Genomic DNA, 15,609 nt, shown 5'->3' on the forward strand with positions numbered 1-15,609 from the left:
AACCAATTGGGGGTGGGTTCCCAGAAGCTAAGTGCAGACCTTAAGGGGGGAAGTTTTTTGGGGGAACATAATTAGCATTTGTAATATGAGCAGCTACAAGAAAGTTTGTCCTTTCCTTCTTTCTTTTTCTTTTTTAAACTGAATACATGTTTTGTAGGACTTTGGGCTTTAGCAGGTAAATTCATGTGCCCAGAAGTTAGTAACCAACTCCCCATCTGTTTAAGCCAACAGCAGTATGTTCTTTTTTTTTTTTTTTGCTTTTTTCTTTTTTTTTCGGAGCTGGGGACCGAACCCAGGGCCTTGCGCTTGCTAGGCAAGCGCTCTACCACTGAGCTAAATCCCCAACCCCAGCAGTATGTTCTTATCCTTCCTCCAAACCTAAGCAGGGCCATACTTAGTTTAGCAAGTACCACTGTGTGTTTGCTACGTGCCCAGTGCTGTGTTGTGACAGTTCTTTCTCTCGAGTAGGTGGCTATCCACCAGGGGAAGTGGGCAGAAGCACATGTGGTTAGTGGTTCTGCAGTAACAGAGGCAGGGGAGATCCTGGAGAAGTCAGTGATGAGCAGGGTTAGCCAGTTAAGCACAGATGAGCCAAAACGCTGGGTCCTTCTTGAGGGGAAAACTGCTTCCATTTCAAGACGAGTGAAGTGCACGTTTGAGTATCCCCTGCACTCCTCCGTGGCTATTAATACAGAGTTCATGGGTGTGGCTCAGTGTAGACCGTGCTCAGTGTGAAGAGTCAGTCCCTGGCATCAAGCAAAACTATGAACTGAAATTCGTGAGTCACTGGAAAAGGAAGCAGGCACAGTACCAGTTAAGGAAAAGAAGTCCCCATTTGCTTTCACACCCAAGCATTGATCTCCCTGAGCAGATACGCGCAGCCTGACTGTCAGTGTTTTTCAGGACAGGGTTTTGAAGTGAGTAATTTTTTTTTTTGACTGATTGTGGAAGTGAAGAAACCTAAACCAGGGGGCTGAGCTCGACATAGTAAGAGGCTGGAACTGGTAGGGCTGCATCTGCGCATGCTGTCCCAGGGAAGCTGCCAGCATTCCTGTGATGTTGTGTGGCCTGACAGGACATGGTGTACTTGTCTGAGGTGGGCCATTGGCCAGGAGTCTAGGGACTTTTAAAATAGTGCTACAGCCTTTTTGAGCATCTCTAAGAAGCCCTGTGTACCGTATTTACTTCTCTGAGTAAATCCTTTGAACAGATTGAGTTTTGTTTTCTTGCCAGTCTGTACGTGAGGATACAGTTTCCGACGACTCTGACAAATCAAGAGTAGGGGTTTGGACCAGGGTGAGGGAAGCTGCAAGAACAAACAGTGCATGGGGGAGATGGAAGGCAGAGCTCTCCAGGGGTGTCTAGAGGCGCCTTAGACGCAGGTGTCTGGGCAGAGCATCCTCTCTGCCTTTATGTATTATGGACGCACACACACACACACACACACACACACACACACACACACACACACACACACATATACACACACACACTGAGCTCTTCCTATAATCACTTTGGCGTATGACACTCAGTTTTTATTCCAAACTATTATTGTTTTTCTATAAAGATGTTTTCTAGTTACTGAAGTAATATTAAAGTAAATGAATGTTTTTACTCTTTGGGAGAGAACTTGGTACTGTTCCTTCTTTTGTGTGTTCCATGGCAGGTGTTCTTTGAGTACGGTGACTGGGCCAGCTTCACCATCTAGTGTGATGGTTAGTTTCCATCATCAATGTGTTAGGATTTGGAATTGCCTAGGAGACCCATCTCTAGGCTTGTCTGTGGGGTGTTTCCAGAAAGGGTTAACTGAGTGGCAGTGTGCACCCCCCTGCATGTGGACAGTACTGTGCTATAGTTTGCTTCATTTGCTGCTGTGTTGTACACTCTGAGCCACAATACATTTGTTTCCCTGTTAAGTTGTTTTTGTCCGGCATCTTGTCTCGGCATCAGGAGATGATTAACATACTGGTGTTTGCTAGAAACATCCATTCTCAGACTATACCCAGACCTGCTAAGTTCTGAAATCTGAACCGCTAGCCCATGAACTCTCCTTTGCCTCAGAGTTAGGTCTCTGAAAAAGTTAGAAAATCATTTTTGATGGTTTTATGCCAACCAGGGGTTTAAAGGACTCTTAACAGCTGTGCTTTTACTTGCTGTTTTCAAGGGGTTGGAAGCTGTCTCCATATGTAGTTTGTGTTAATTGAATAGGGTTTAGTGTTAATAGTCTAGTGCTACACAGTTTATATTGAATGTTGCTTACGAATGAGAATCTGCCCAATAGATGCTACAGACCACTGGACAGTATTGGCCAGGCTATGCTGTTTATAAGTCGTAAGCATAACAACAATGTAGTCAGTTCTCCCCAGGGTAAGGGGCACATTTGTCTGTGATTCTGCTGGCAGAGAATGTACAGGATGGGAAAAATCTAGCAAGTCTTCGTGAAGGTAGTTCTTACTTGGCTTTCAGCGTTGTCCATGACAGTACGAGGACACACCTTTAATCCCAGCACTGGGGAGTTAGAGGCAGATGGATCTCTACAGGTTGGGGCCAGCTTCAGGACAACTAAGGCTACACAAATGAACCCCGTCTCTAAAAACCTGATACAAAGCAACCCCAAAGCCGAAGTTGCCCATTATTTAATTTTACAAAGGTTTCTTTCTCTCTTTGCAAATGACGCTTAGCATTTGCTGGTAACATTTTCCGTCACTCCGTCACCCTGTCATCTCATAAGCCTGGGGCAGTTTCGTCAGGTATGCATGCTGTTGTAAATCTTACTGTCAGGGATGTCTCGGTTGGGGATTTACTTTTGCCTATCTAGAATACTTAAGGAATTACATCCACGATAAACTCAACTTGTAAGTGTGGCCTGAGTGTGACTGATGTGGCCAGGAGACTTGGAACCAGTTTTGGGAGAAGCCTTATGTTCATGAGTCAGTATTCTCTTTGCTGACTCATCGTCATGTGTTACTCTCCTGTCTCCGTCAGATTCCACTTCCCCATTGGAACTCATGTTTCCTCTATTTCATAGTCTTGTTTCTAAGGAATTGGCTTACTTTAGATTGTACATGTGCCCACAGACCCAAGAGCCACCAGAAGCTCGTCAGCTCAGTCCTACAGTTGTCTAAACTAGGGTCTTACTGGAACCAGCCGGATCGACTATTTCATGGCACATACTTCCGGATGCTCTGGGGCCTCACGGATTGTTCATGAGTTAGAAAGATAAGAGGAAATTGTAGCCCACTGAAGTAAACAGTTTGTTCTATAGCACTAAGTTGGGAACCACTACCATGCTAGGAGACTATCAAAGGAGAGAAACATTCTGTCCCTTGCCTTCAGCTGTTTGTAACTTAGACTTTCTCTTCATCTCTTCTTGGCCAGGGTCCGCTTGGGTGGTGTGTGTGTGGGGATGGGCAGGGGGTGCATGGTCTGGAGATTGAGTCCTGGGCTTTGTGCTCACATTGTCTCAGTGGTTGCACCTTCAGTTCTTCCCCTCCAGCTTTGAGCATGAGGGGATGTGTGTAAGCAGATACATGCCCGGGCTTCAGTCCTCTTGAGTAGATGGGAGTCTGTTTCTTCTTGCCCGTGTAAACAAGTGCAGGTTGTAAGTATTTCAGTTCAGTCATTAGATGACGGATTGGTCATAGAGGGAGTAGTGAATCTCTCTTTGCTTGGAAACCCTTGTTTAGACACCTTCTAGTTAAGTCAATGAAGCCCACAACCAGTGTCTCTAAAGTGGGCGCTACCACCTTGGGAGCAATTCCTGGATACTGAAGTGCGATACCTTTAAAGAAGTGCTATGTTTCCAGTATTCTTGGAGGTACAAAGGGAGACAGATTTGTCGAAGGAACCAGATCTCAGTGGCTAAGATGAAAGGTGATTCAGAAGTATTTGGACTCTGAAGAAGTTTTAGAAATATCTTAACACAAATAGTTTATTTCCTTGTTCATGCATGTATGTGACTAGAATAAACCAACTCACCAGAAACTCCTTGGAGAAACCAGAATATAAGTTCTAGGTTCACACGTAATAAAGTTTAATAACATTTCTCGTTTATGGTACATGAAATACTGGAGTATTTTCAACTTTGTGGCTTACTGTAGTCAATAAAGATGGTTCTGTATCAGTGGTGCAGTTCATTCGGGGTCAAAGGGATTACTAGCGGCCATGATCCTGTGGAGGACTCTGGGAGTTTTGCCAGTCACTCAGTAGTCCTCTTTCTGATGCAGGGAGGGGGAATGATGGGTCATTGTCTTAGTGTTAAGGCCAGGCACATCTGCCCGCAAACTGTGGCTAAGCTTAGGCAGGGAAGGAGCTCTCCTGTGGATGACCTTGCTCAGTTTTCTCCAGAGTCGCTTTGAAGTACAGTATGACCAATTCAGTCTTCTCTCGAGCTCTCTCTCTCTCCTTTCCCCACCCGTCCCTTCATTTCTTGGAATCGAATCCTCATCCCAGATGCTGCCTTTCTGGGCCTGCTCCCCTTCTCCTAATACATTTCTTAGATTTCTAAGCCTTCTCTCTGTGTCTCTGTATTATTCTGACTAGCAGACCCAAATTTTGTATCAGAGATTTGTAGGTGGGGCACAGCAGTGGGCAGGGTCCTTTTGCCAGTACTTGTTATCAACAGCAGCCAGACAGTCGAGTTTGTATACAACTCTAGGTTTACCGTCTAGGTTGTTAAAGCTTCACTCTCCAGCAAGGATTTTTTTATGTGTCTGTATCTCCGTGAGCATATGCCACACTTGTGTGAATACCCATAGAGGCCAGCAGAGGCCAGTGGATCCTCTGAAACTAGAATCACTGGACATGTCTGAGTCTCTGATGTGGATGTTGGGAATTAAAAACTTGTGTTTTTTTTTATTTCATATGCAATGGTGTTTTGCCTGCACTCTGTGTGAGGGTGTCGGATCCCCTGGAACTGGGCTTACAGACAGTGTGCGCTGCCATATGTGTGCTGGGAACTGAACCAGGGAAGTACAGTCAGTGCCCCTAATGGCTGAGCCGTCTCTGCAGCAGCAAATGGTTTAATGCTTCATGTTCTAGCTCCCGAGGATGCAGTGGGGTTTAGCTTCTTGTTCAAGACAGGTGCTTAGCTTGTGGCCACATAGGAGACTGAATTACCACGAGCCCTCAGTCCAGATGGTGGCCTACTGCCAGTCAAGGGTGGCCACACTCCCAGCGAGGCTGGAGGTCCAGGCCTTTTTGCTGGTGATGAGATGCTTGTATTGTACAGTTCTTCCTTTGATATTTTTCTTGTCTTTTTTCTTAGTTTATTGCCTTATTGAGCGCAGTATTTTCACTCAGCTCTGTCTATAATATCATTGATTGAAGGAACTATAATTTTCTTCTTCTTACTTAAAACTAACAAGCCAAAATTTAAAATTCTGTCTGATGATGCTTTTATAGCCTTCTGACAGACTAACCCTGTCACTTACTTCCATGGGTTTTGAATTCCTTCTCACAGTGTTCTGCCCAAGTATTTATTTTGTTAAAAAAAAACAAAAGCAGGGTCCTTACTGTCCCACATGCAGAGAGGATAGCGGGCCAAGGCTAAGCAAGGTTACGGACCCAGTGTCCTTATTAGGCTAATGTCCTCCTGAGATGTCCAGCAGTTTTTGAGTTATGGTTCATATTATTTATGAAGTCTAAGTTAAAAATTGTTACCAGTGAAAGGCATTAGATTTTAAAAATTATTGTAAAATACTGCTGTTTCCTCTCAGAGTTGTTTATGGATTTGCTCCATTCCTCTCCCTTTCAGCCTGTGCCTGTGTGCGTGCATGTGTGTATGGGTGTACGTATGTGTGGGTATGTGTGTATGGGCCTGCCTGCATACACGCATGCCCGAGTGTAGCTATAGACTTTGTAGAGCACAGGAGTTAAGAGGACTCTTAAACTTTTGCAATTCATAGAACTGGGTTTTTTCTTTTCATTTCTTTTTCTTTCTTTGCTCTTTAAAATCTGAGCCTATGTCATAGGCAATATTCTGGAAGAAAGTCTAAAACTGAGGCTCTTAGAACTTGAGTTCAAACCTTCTTCATATGTTGGTTTCAAGGTAATTGGGATTTAGGATTGGAAATCGATGAACATTTTCACTGGATTCTTTTTGTTCTTACTGGAATAACAATAGAAATGTGATAGTCGAGGGGTTGGGGATTTGGCTCAGTGGTAGAGCGCTTGTAAGGCCCTGGGTTCGGTCCCCAGCTCAAAAAAAAAAAAAAAAAAAGAAGGAAAGAAAGGAAGGAAGGAAGGAAGGAAGAAAGAAAGGTGATAGTCGGACTAGTAAATGTGGAATGTTCATTGTTGGGATGGGGGTGATCTGTGCTGTACTACGTGGCGGCTGTGGACTGAGCACTGGGCCTTCAGTACTCTTGATTTCCAGATATACACATTGTTGTCCTCAGTCCTTGGGTCCTAGTTGTTGCTGTGAGCTCCTTAAAACTCTTAGTGGCCAGTGATGGTGCACACTGTTAATGCCAGCCTTCCAGGAGCCAGAAACAGGCCTGGGAGTTCCAGGCCAGCTTGGTTTACAAAGTGAGTTCCAGGCCAGCCAGGGAGGGCTACACAGTGAAACCCTGTCTCAAAATACCAGCCAACCAAACAGACATACTACTCACTGACTTTAGTGAATTTAGGTTAGTGGTTTTGAGTTACTATTCAACTGATGTGGTTTAATGTTTGTTTCCTTAATAGGTCTAAGAGTCAGTTTAAGCTGACCCTAAAAACTAAGTGCTATATTGGGATTTCACGGCAGCTGACTCCTCTCTAGGTGTTAGCTTCCCTCTTTCCCTACAGAAGTATGGGGTGTCATTCTTTCTTCGTGATTGAAGATATTTGGATAACAAAACAAAATTATTTCCTCTGTGCTGAAAAGATAGGAGCAGTTAGAGCCGAGGCCCAGTGAGCAGAGAGAGCCTTCTGACCTCCGAAGTGGCAGGGCACACCTCTCACTGCTGATACGAAGATGCCGTGCTTTCTCCGTGGCAGAGTTTTCTGATTGAGTTCTTTTACTAGCTCAGTTCTTTAAGAAAAAAAGAGTGCTTAACTGGCCATTTTAATCCTAAGAAACTCTGATGTACACTGAAGGGAAAAGCTACAGTACAGGAGAGCAGCCAGCCACTTGGAGAAAAGCTCACAGTGTTATGAGATATCATGGATGTGTCCAGGGTGAACCTGGCGGGCCCATTCCAAGGTGTTCCCCGGGAGAAATTACGACATGTGACAGATTTGATATAGAGGGGGAAGAGAAGGGAGTGAGGGCTAGGAGAAGGGATAGACACACGGGAGCAGAGCCATGAGGACAGAGCAGAGGGTACAGAGGAGGGCAGAGAGGGGAGAGAGAGACTGGCGGGGCACCTGTGGGAGCAGAGATCTAGGGTGGCGAGCAGTCCTCACGTGCAGCCAGGTGTGGGCTGCAGCCGGGAATGGCGGCAGGTGATGATGTAAGCTTTGCTTAGGTCTCTGGGAGGCACGTAGTGAAGTCGCTTGGAAGCTAGAACACTGTGGGAAGAGGGGGGACTGACCTGTGTGGGGAGAAGTAAAGGGAAGAAGAGGAAAATGAGCAAGTCCCTCAATGCGGTGTTTGACAGATGCCGTGGTGAGGCCATTGGCCTTGTTCAGCAGCTGAAGATGACTGTGCAGGAGCAGCGTGTGCTTTAGAAATAGTTTGCACAGCGCCTTGATAGCTGTGTACACTCTGGGCACCTTAGACGGTAGAGCGTTAAGGAACACAGGCACAGCCTCTCAGCACAGCCCAGAGAGCACTGTGTAGTGGCCACATCTGAGGGTTTGTGTCCTTTTTGTTTTAAGGTACCCCAATTTCTAAAATCTTTCTCATGCTTTCAGAGGCTGTCTCATCCCGTGCCACAGGGCCCTACTGACAGCATAGGTGACCAGGCTCTGAGGCGTTTTTCCACAGTTGATTCCGAGGATGCTAGTCCTGTTCCCTGCTTTTCACTCTCATTTCTATCTCTGTGTCCGTGTGTGTGTGTGTGTGTGTGTGTGTGTGTGTGTGTGTGTGTGTGTGTGAGAGAGAGAGAGAGAGAGAGAGAGAGAGAGAGAGACAGAGAGACAGAGAGACAGAGATCTCAAGCCAACACTTCGTGTTTGGATACATAGGTAGGATGCTGGTGGGGCTTAGAGGGTAAGCTTGGGTGTTCTATGGAGCCATCACTTGGCTTTGTTTTGTGACAGGGCCTCTCACTGGCCCAGAGATTGGTGATTTGGCCAGGCTGGCCAGCTGGCCAGTGTGTGTGCCAGGATCCTCTGGTCTCCATCTTCACACCCTAAGATTACAAACGTGCCATTATGCCGCCCCACCCCTCTTTAAAATAACTATAGGTTCTGGGGATCACTTGTATGTAACCCAATCCAATTTGTGATCTGAAAGCATCTGAAAGTTGATTTGAAATTTGATAGGCACTATTTTGGGCTAGGATTCTTCAAACAGTTATTGTTGATCAAAATAATGTAAAGTGGCATGGGAGTTGGTTTTGCAGGTGAAGACACTGGAAATAGAGGTTGATCCCTGGACCCCAGGAGATTCCTGAAACTTGTCCTCTGTGTCCACATGTGTGACATGGCGTGCACTCAGGTCCCCATAAGTTAGTACATGTGAAAAGGACAATTAGTAACAGAGTGCTCGCCTGGGAGCATCTACGGAGTCTGTAAATGTCCTCAGTGGTAGCATTCCTTTTTTGGAAAAGTATTTTTCATTTTGAGAAAACTGTTTTGTTCAGATAGATAAATCCTTGGCCCCTTTTGAGATGTCCTGTTTCAAGGAAAAATAAACAGTGTGTCCCAGCTCAGTGTTCCTTTGCTGCCGTCCGCGGCACTGGGGGTGAAAAGTAGAGTTCTCCCTGTAGTGCAGTAAAATCGGAAGTGTCTGGGAGGTCATGGGAGAGAGCAGTGGGAAGCCGCGTTTGCTCCGACTACGCATTCCTTCCGAGGCCACAGCCCCTTGGAATCCAGGATAAAATAGTGAGTGCTGTGGGGAGTGGACGTCATTCCTTGTGTTTCTTTTACACTCAGCCTGTCTTTGCTAGTAGCTCTTCAGTAGAAAGGGATGGTTTGGTGTTTTTTCCCCAGCCTGTTCATGGTTTTACCTGGGCTGATCCATTACGAACTAACGTTGCCATAGAATGTCCTTACCTAGAATGTCCTTACTGTGCACGCCCTGGAGCGTGGGTCTGTGGTAGAAGTTTAACTCTCTTTGTGCTCACAGGCCCAGAACTCAGCCTTTGATCTCCAGGGTGGGGGGCACCAAGAGCTGATGCAGTGGTTACCCTGTAGTGATTGGCATCCAGTGGGGTCTCTTGTCATTGGCAGCAGGTGTCTTAAGCTCATCTTGAGCTGGGTAAGTTACTTAATGTAAGTCTCCTTTTCCTTTGTTTTTGACACAGCAGTGGGGGTTTGATTGTGCCAAGCAGGTGTCATGGAGCTGTGTCCACAGTCATCTTTCAGTTTTGATTTTGAGAGAATTCAAGCTTCTTAGAGCCACATATCTACTGAATAGAGATGTCAGACCAGAGTCATATTGGAGACACCATTGGAAACTTTCACAGTCATTTTATTTTTTACCTTGAGTGCTGGCTTGAATACTGGTGGCCTGTGGAGTGGCGCCGTTAGGAGGTGTGGCCTTGTGGGAGGAAGCACGTCACTGTGGGGTGGACCTTGAGGCTTCTATGTTTAGGCTCCTTCCAGTGAGCCATGCTCCTCCAGCTCCGTGTGTGCCACATGCTAGCATGTTTTCCATTATGTTGATAATGGACTGAACTTCTGAAACTGTAAGGCAGGCCCATTTAATGTTGCCTTTCTAGGAGTCGTCTTGGTCATGGTATCTGTCTCTTCACAACAACAAACCCTAAGACATCTTATGTCGTGAGTCTAACTGAGTCTGGGGTTTGTGCTCTTCATCTTCTGGAGTAACATGGAAATCCAGCTCTTGCTTTGGCTTTCCCGAACTCATCGAGAGCCTCAGAATTGTGGATAAATTAGGATCTTAGGGTTCCTGGGATAACTTTCTCTAGAGAAGGACCTGTACTGGCTGGTTTTCTGTGTCAACTTGTCACAAGCTAGAGTCATCAGAGAGGAAGGAGACTCAGTTGAGGAAATGCTTCCATGAGATTCAACTGTAAGATATTTTCTCAATTAAACCTCCTCTTGGAAAGGCTTTGCTGGTGCTACAGGCTGCCGAGGGCCCCTTCACCATTAGGGACCTTGGGAGGATGTTAAGGATCCACCCTGTAGGAGTGCTCTTAGGTAGTTTTGCACACACAGGATCTCGGAGCAGATACGTAATCTTTGCCACACTTAGTTCACTTAACTTGCAGATGTATCTTTAATCTACCTGCTGCCGCCTTTGAGCAATGACACCTTCATGGTTTGCTTCTGAGGAAACCCCTGGAAGAGCTTCTTCTTTCAGTTTCCCCGCTTATAAGGCCTTTGCTCAGGGCAGCAGATCTTTAAAAGATGTAATCATTCTGTCAGTTCTCTGCTTAAAACCTCTGGTGGCTTCTCTCTCAGCCAGGGATGTTGTGACTGTGTCATGGTCTGGTGCTGTACTGGCACTCATCACACTTGGCCCTACTTTTTTCTGATTGAAGGCGTCGTTTGAACTTGCACTTGTGTCTCGCTCACTAATCAGATTTCATGAGGGCTAGGGTGCTGTTCTTTCTTGGGACCTTGTGACTCTGCCCAGGTGCTCACATATAATAGTTTACTGAGCAGTGGGTTGGCTTAAGATGGCTGTTATGGATGGTGTGGTGCCCATTTGGTACTGCAGTATTTTATGGGAATTGTCCATCCCTATCTGTTGTGACTATAACCATTTGTCAGCCTTGTTAGACTGGCGTACACTGCCAGGCTTCCTTCTTTCTTGAGCATATCAGACTCAATCGAGGATGTACTTATTATGCGTGGGTTTATTCTGCAACAGTAGTGGGCTAGATCTGGACATACAAGCTTTGCGATTGACACAGGTGTCATATATTAAATTTATATTAGATGTTTTCATATTTACTCAATTTGTATGTATGTTGGAGGGGCACACACATGCTACTGTGTGTGCGTAGAGGTCAGAGAACACCATGGGAAGTCAGTTCTCTCCTACCTTGTGGGTCTTTGGGAATCACACACCCTAGTTGTCAGATTTGGTGGCTGGTGCCTTTTCTGGCCCAAGTATCTTAATTTATGGACAGTGTCTGTGGATTGGATCGCCTTGAGAAACATTGGGAGGTAAAGCCTTTGGTGTCTATTTTCTGAGATACAACGTGGTCTGTCCCTGATCTTACTTGGATGACCAGTTCTTTGTCTCTGTTCTCTTCTTCAGTGTGTGGTGGTCTCTGGGCAGGTCGCATGGTGCTAAACGTAGAACATTTGGGTTTAAAATTCAGAATGCTTAAGATGGATGCATTTGGAAGACGAGGCCCTTCTCCCTGTGTGGACGGTTCCTCTCCTGTGTGTGTATGTTGTTGGAAGACGAGGCCCTTCTCCCTGTGTGGATGGTTCCTCTCCTGTGTGTGTGTTGTTGGAAGACGAGGCCCTTCTCCCTGTGTGGACGGTTCCTCTCCTGTGTGTGTATGTTGTTGGAAGACGAGGCCCTTCTCCCTGTGTGGACGTTTCCTCTCCTGTGTGTGTATGTTGTTGGAAGACGAGGCCCTTCTCCCTGTGTGGACGTTTCCTCTCCTGTGTGTGTGTGTTGTTGGAAGACGAGGCCCTTCTCCCTGTGTGGACGGTTCCTCTCCTGTGTGTGTGTTGTTGGAAGACGAGGCCCTTCTCCCTGTGTGGACGTTTCCTCTCCTGTGTGTGTGTTGTTGGAAGACGAGGCCCTTCTCCCTGTGTGGATGTTTCCTCTCCTGTGTGTGTGTTGTTGGAAGACGAGGCTCTTCTCCCTGTGTGGACGTTTCCTCTCCTGTGTGTGTGTTGTTGGAAGACGAGGCTCTTCTCCCTGTGTGGACGGTTCCTCTCCTGTGTGTGTGTTGTTGGAAGACGAGGCCCTTCTCCCTGTGTGGACGATTCCTCTCTTGTGTGTATGTTGTTGGAAGACAAGGCCCTTCTCCCTGTGTGGACGTTTCCTCTCCTGTGTGTATGTTGTTGGAAGACGAGGCCCTTCTCCCTGTGTGGACGGTTCCTCTCCTGTGTGTATGTTGTTGGAAGACGAGGCCCTTCTCCCTGTGTGGACGTTTCCTCTCCTGTGTGTATGTTGTTGGAAGACGAGGCCCTTCTCCCTGTGTGGACGGTTCCTCTCCTGTGTGTGTGTGTTGTTGGAACACGAGTCCCTTCTCCCTGTGTGGACGTTTCCTCTCCTGTGTGTGTGTTGTTGGAAGACGAGGCCCTTCTCCCTGTGTGGACGTTTCCTCTCCTGTGTGTGTGTTGTTGGAAGACGAGGCCCTTCTCCCTGTGTGGACGTTTCCTCTCCTGTGTGTGTGTTGTTGGAAGACGAGGCCCTTCTCCCTGTGTGGACGTTTCCTCTCCTGTGTGTATGTTGTTGGAAGACGAGTCCCTTCTCCCTGTGTGGACGTTTCCTCTCCTGTGTGTGTGTTGTTGGAAGACGAGTCCCTTCTCCCTGTGTGGACGTTTCCTCTCCTGTGTGTGTGTGTTGTTGGAAGACGAGGCCCTTCTCCCTGTGTGGACGGTTCCTCTCCTGTGTGTGTGTTGTTGGAAGACGAGGCCCTTCTCCCTGTGTGGACGTTTCCTCTCCTGTGTGTGTGTTGTTGGAAGACGAGGCCCTTCTCCCTGTGTGGACGTTTCCTCTCCTGTGTGTATGTTGTTGGAAGATGAGGCCCTTCTCCCTGTGTGGACGGTTCCTCTCCTGTGTGTGTGTTGTTGGAAGACGAGGCCCTTCTCCCTGTGTGGACGTTTCCTCTCCTGTGTGTGTGTTGTTGGAAGACGAGGCTCTTCTCCCTGTGTGGACGGTTCCTCTCCTGTGTGTGTGTTGTTGGAAGACGAGGCCCTTCTCCCTGTGTGGACGATTCCTCTCCTGTGTGTATGTTGTTGGAAGACGAGGCCCTTCTCCCTGTGTGGACGTTTCCTCTCCTGTGTGTATGTTGTTGGAAGACGAGGCCCTTCTCCCTGTGTGGACGTTTCCTCTCCTGTGTGTATGTTGTTGGAAGACGAGGCCCTTCTCCCTGTGTGGACGTTTCCTCTCCTGTGTGTGTGTGTTGTTGGAAGACGAGGCCCTTCTCCCTGTGTGGACGTTTCCTCTCCTGTGTGTGTGTGTTGTTGGAAGACGAGGCCCTTCTCCCTGTGTGGACGTTTCCTCTCCTGTGTGTGTGTTGTTGGAAGACGAGGCCCTTCTCCCTGTGTGGACGTTTCCTCTCCTGTGTGTGTGTTGTTGGAAGACGAGGCCCTTCTCCCTGTGTGGACGTTTCCTCTCCTGTGTGTATGTTGTTGGAAGACGAGGCCCTTCTCCCTGTGTGGACGTTTCCTCTCCTGTGTGTGTGTTGTTGGAAGACGAGGCTCTTCTCCCTGTGTGGACGGTTCCTCTCCTGTGTGTGTGTTGTTGGAAGACGAGGCCCTTCTCCCTGTGTGGACGATTCCTCTCCTGTGTGTATGTTGTTGGAAGACGAGGCCCTTCTCCCTGTGTGGACGTTTCCTCTCCTGTGTGTATGTTGTTGGAAGACGAGGCCCTTCTCCCTGTGTGGACGTTTCCTCTCCTGTGTGTATGTTGTTGGAAGACGAGGCCCTTCTCCCTGTGTGGACGTTTCCTCTCCTGTGTGTGTGTGTTGTTGGAAGACGAGGCCCTTCTCCCTGTGTGGACGTTTCCTCTCCTGTGTGTGTGTGTTGTTGGAAGACGAGGCCCTTCTCCCTGTGTGGACGTTTCCTCTCCTGTGTGTGTGTGTTGTTGGAAGACGAGGCCCTTCTCCCTGTGTGGACGTTTCCTCTCCTGTGTGTGTGTTGTTGGAAGACGAGGCCCTTCTCCCTGTGTGGACGGTTCCTCTCCTGTGTGTGTGTTGTTGGAAGACGAGGCCCTTCTCCCTGTGTGGACGGTTCCTCTCCTGTGTGTGTGTGTTGTTGGAAGACGAGGCCCTTCTCCCTGTGTGGACGTTTCCTCTCCTGTGTGTATGTTGTTGGAAGTTGAGGCTCTTCTCCCTGTGTGGACGTTTCCTCTCCTGTGTGTATGTTGTTGGAAGACGAGGCCCTTCTCCCTGTGTGGATGTTTCCTCTCCTGTGTGTATGTTGTTGGAAGACGAGGCCCTTCTCCCTGTGTGGACGTTTCCTCTCCTGTGTGTGTGTGTTGTTGGAAGACGAGGCTCTTCTCCCTGTGTGGACGTTTCCTCTCCTGTGTGTGTATGTTGTTGGAAGACGAGGCCCTTCTCCCTGTGTGGACGTTTCCTCTCCTGTGTGTGTGTGTTGTTGGAAGACGAGGCCCTTCTCCCTGTGTGGACGTTTCCTCTCCTGTGTGTATGTTGTTGGAAGACGAGGCCCTTCTCCCTGTGTGGACGTTTCCTCTCCTGTGTGTGTGTTGTTGGAAGACGAGGCTCTTCTCCCTGTGTGGACGTTTCCTCTCCTGTGTGTATGTTGTTGGAAGACGAGGCCCTTCTCCCTGTGTGGATGGTTCCTCTCCTGTGTGTATGTTGTTGGAAGACGAGTCCCTTCTCCCTGTGTGGACGGTTCCTCTCCTGTGTGTGTGTTGTTGGAAGACGAGGCTCTTCTCCCTGTGTGGACGGTTCCTCTCCTGTGTGTGTGTTGTTGGAAGATGAGGCCCTTCTCCCTGTGTGGACGGTTCCTCTCCTTCTTGCGTGTGGGCGAGTGTCACACAGGTGTCCTTGTTTGAGGGGACAGTTACATGCTTTTATTCTTCACGTTGTACTCTGAATGTTCATTTTGGAAGAAATCATTATATAGTGAGTACAGAGCAGCCTTAGGTTACAGTAGGCACTTACCTGGCCTGCAGAGGGAGAAGGAACTACATTTGATTTCTGATACATTCCATTCCTTTTAAAGTCATTCACCATTTTCTCTTTATTGCAAGCTTGGGTTAAGTTTTTTTAGGCGGCGGGGATGGGGGTGGGGGTTGTAAAAGTTGGATGACACATTCCTGTGTAGTGTTTTGACGGCCTTCTCTCCTTGCGGATGTTTCTGAGTCTTGGAATTGGCAGCTGAGAGGCCACAGTTTAGTAGCATGCTCCTTCTAAGTGTGCTCTCTCCTCCCTAGGTAAATAATCCTTCTATTTGCATCATCAGCATTTCATGGTTTTGAATGAAAAGCCGCAAGTGAGTCACTGTAAGCCATGAATGAGACTGTGGCGTGTGTGTGTGTGTGTGTGTGTGTGTGTGTGTGTGTGTGTGTGTCCCTCCTTTTGACCCCCTCCCATCATGCCAGGCCTGCGAGCAGGTCATAGCACTTGCTCTGACTGTGGAAGTTGCTGATCCACCTTCTCCCCTCTCAAGGACAAGGAATTGTCAGTGGGGCAGTCTAGTCCAGATTCCTTGTATTTGGAAGAATATCCACAGTTCTCAGTCCTTCTCTTAATTCAGTCCGAGGACCAATTGAAGGAATGTAATTGACTTGTAAATCTCTGAGGAGGAGGAGGTGAAAACCGTGGCCTACAGAAGTGTTCTGTTGGTGGGTATGATAGAGCCCTTTGTTGTTTCCGGATAGCCTCCTCGCTG

The 15,609-nt window shown here is 47.6% G+C and overlaps 1 protein-coding gene across 17 annotated transcripts in view; it reads left to right on the forward strand.

The window, feature by feature from the left end:
- The window catches only part of Arhgap10 (Rho GTPase activating protein 10), a 267,994-nt gene that overhangs the window by 78,303 nt on the left and 174,082 nt on the right, over positions 1-15,609 (forward strand).

Source organism: Rattus norvegicus, chromosome 19, assembly GCF_021556685.1.
Source record: "Rattus norvegicus strain SHRSP/BbbUtx chromosome 19, alternate assembly SHRSP_T2T, whole genome shotgun sequence".
In the NCBI taxonomy this organism is placed as follows: domain Eukaryota; kingdom Metazoa; phylum Chordata; class Mammalia; order Rodentia; family Muridae; genus Rattus; species Rattus norvegicus.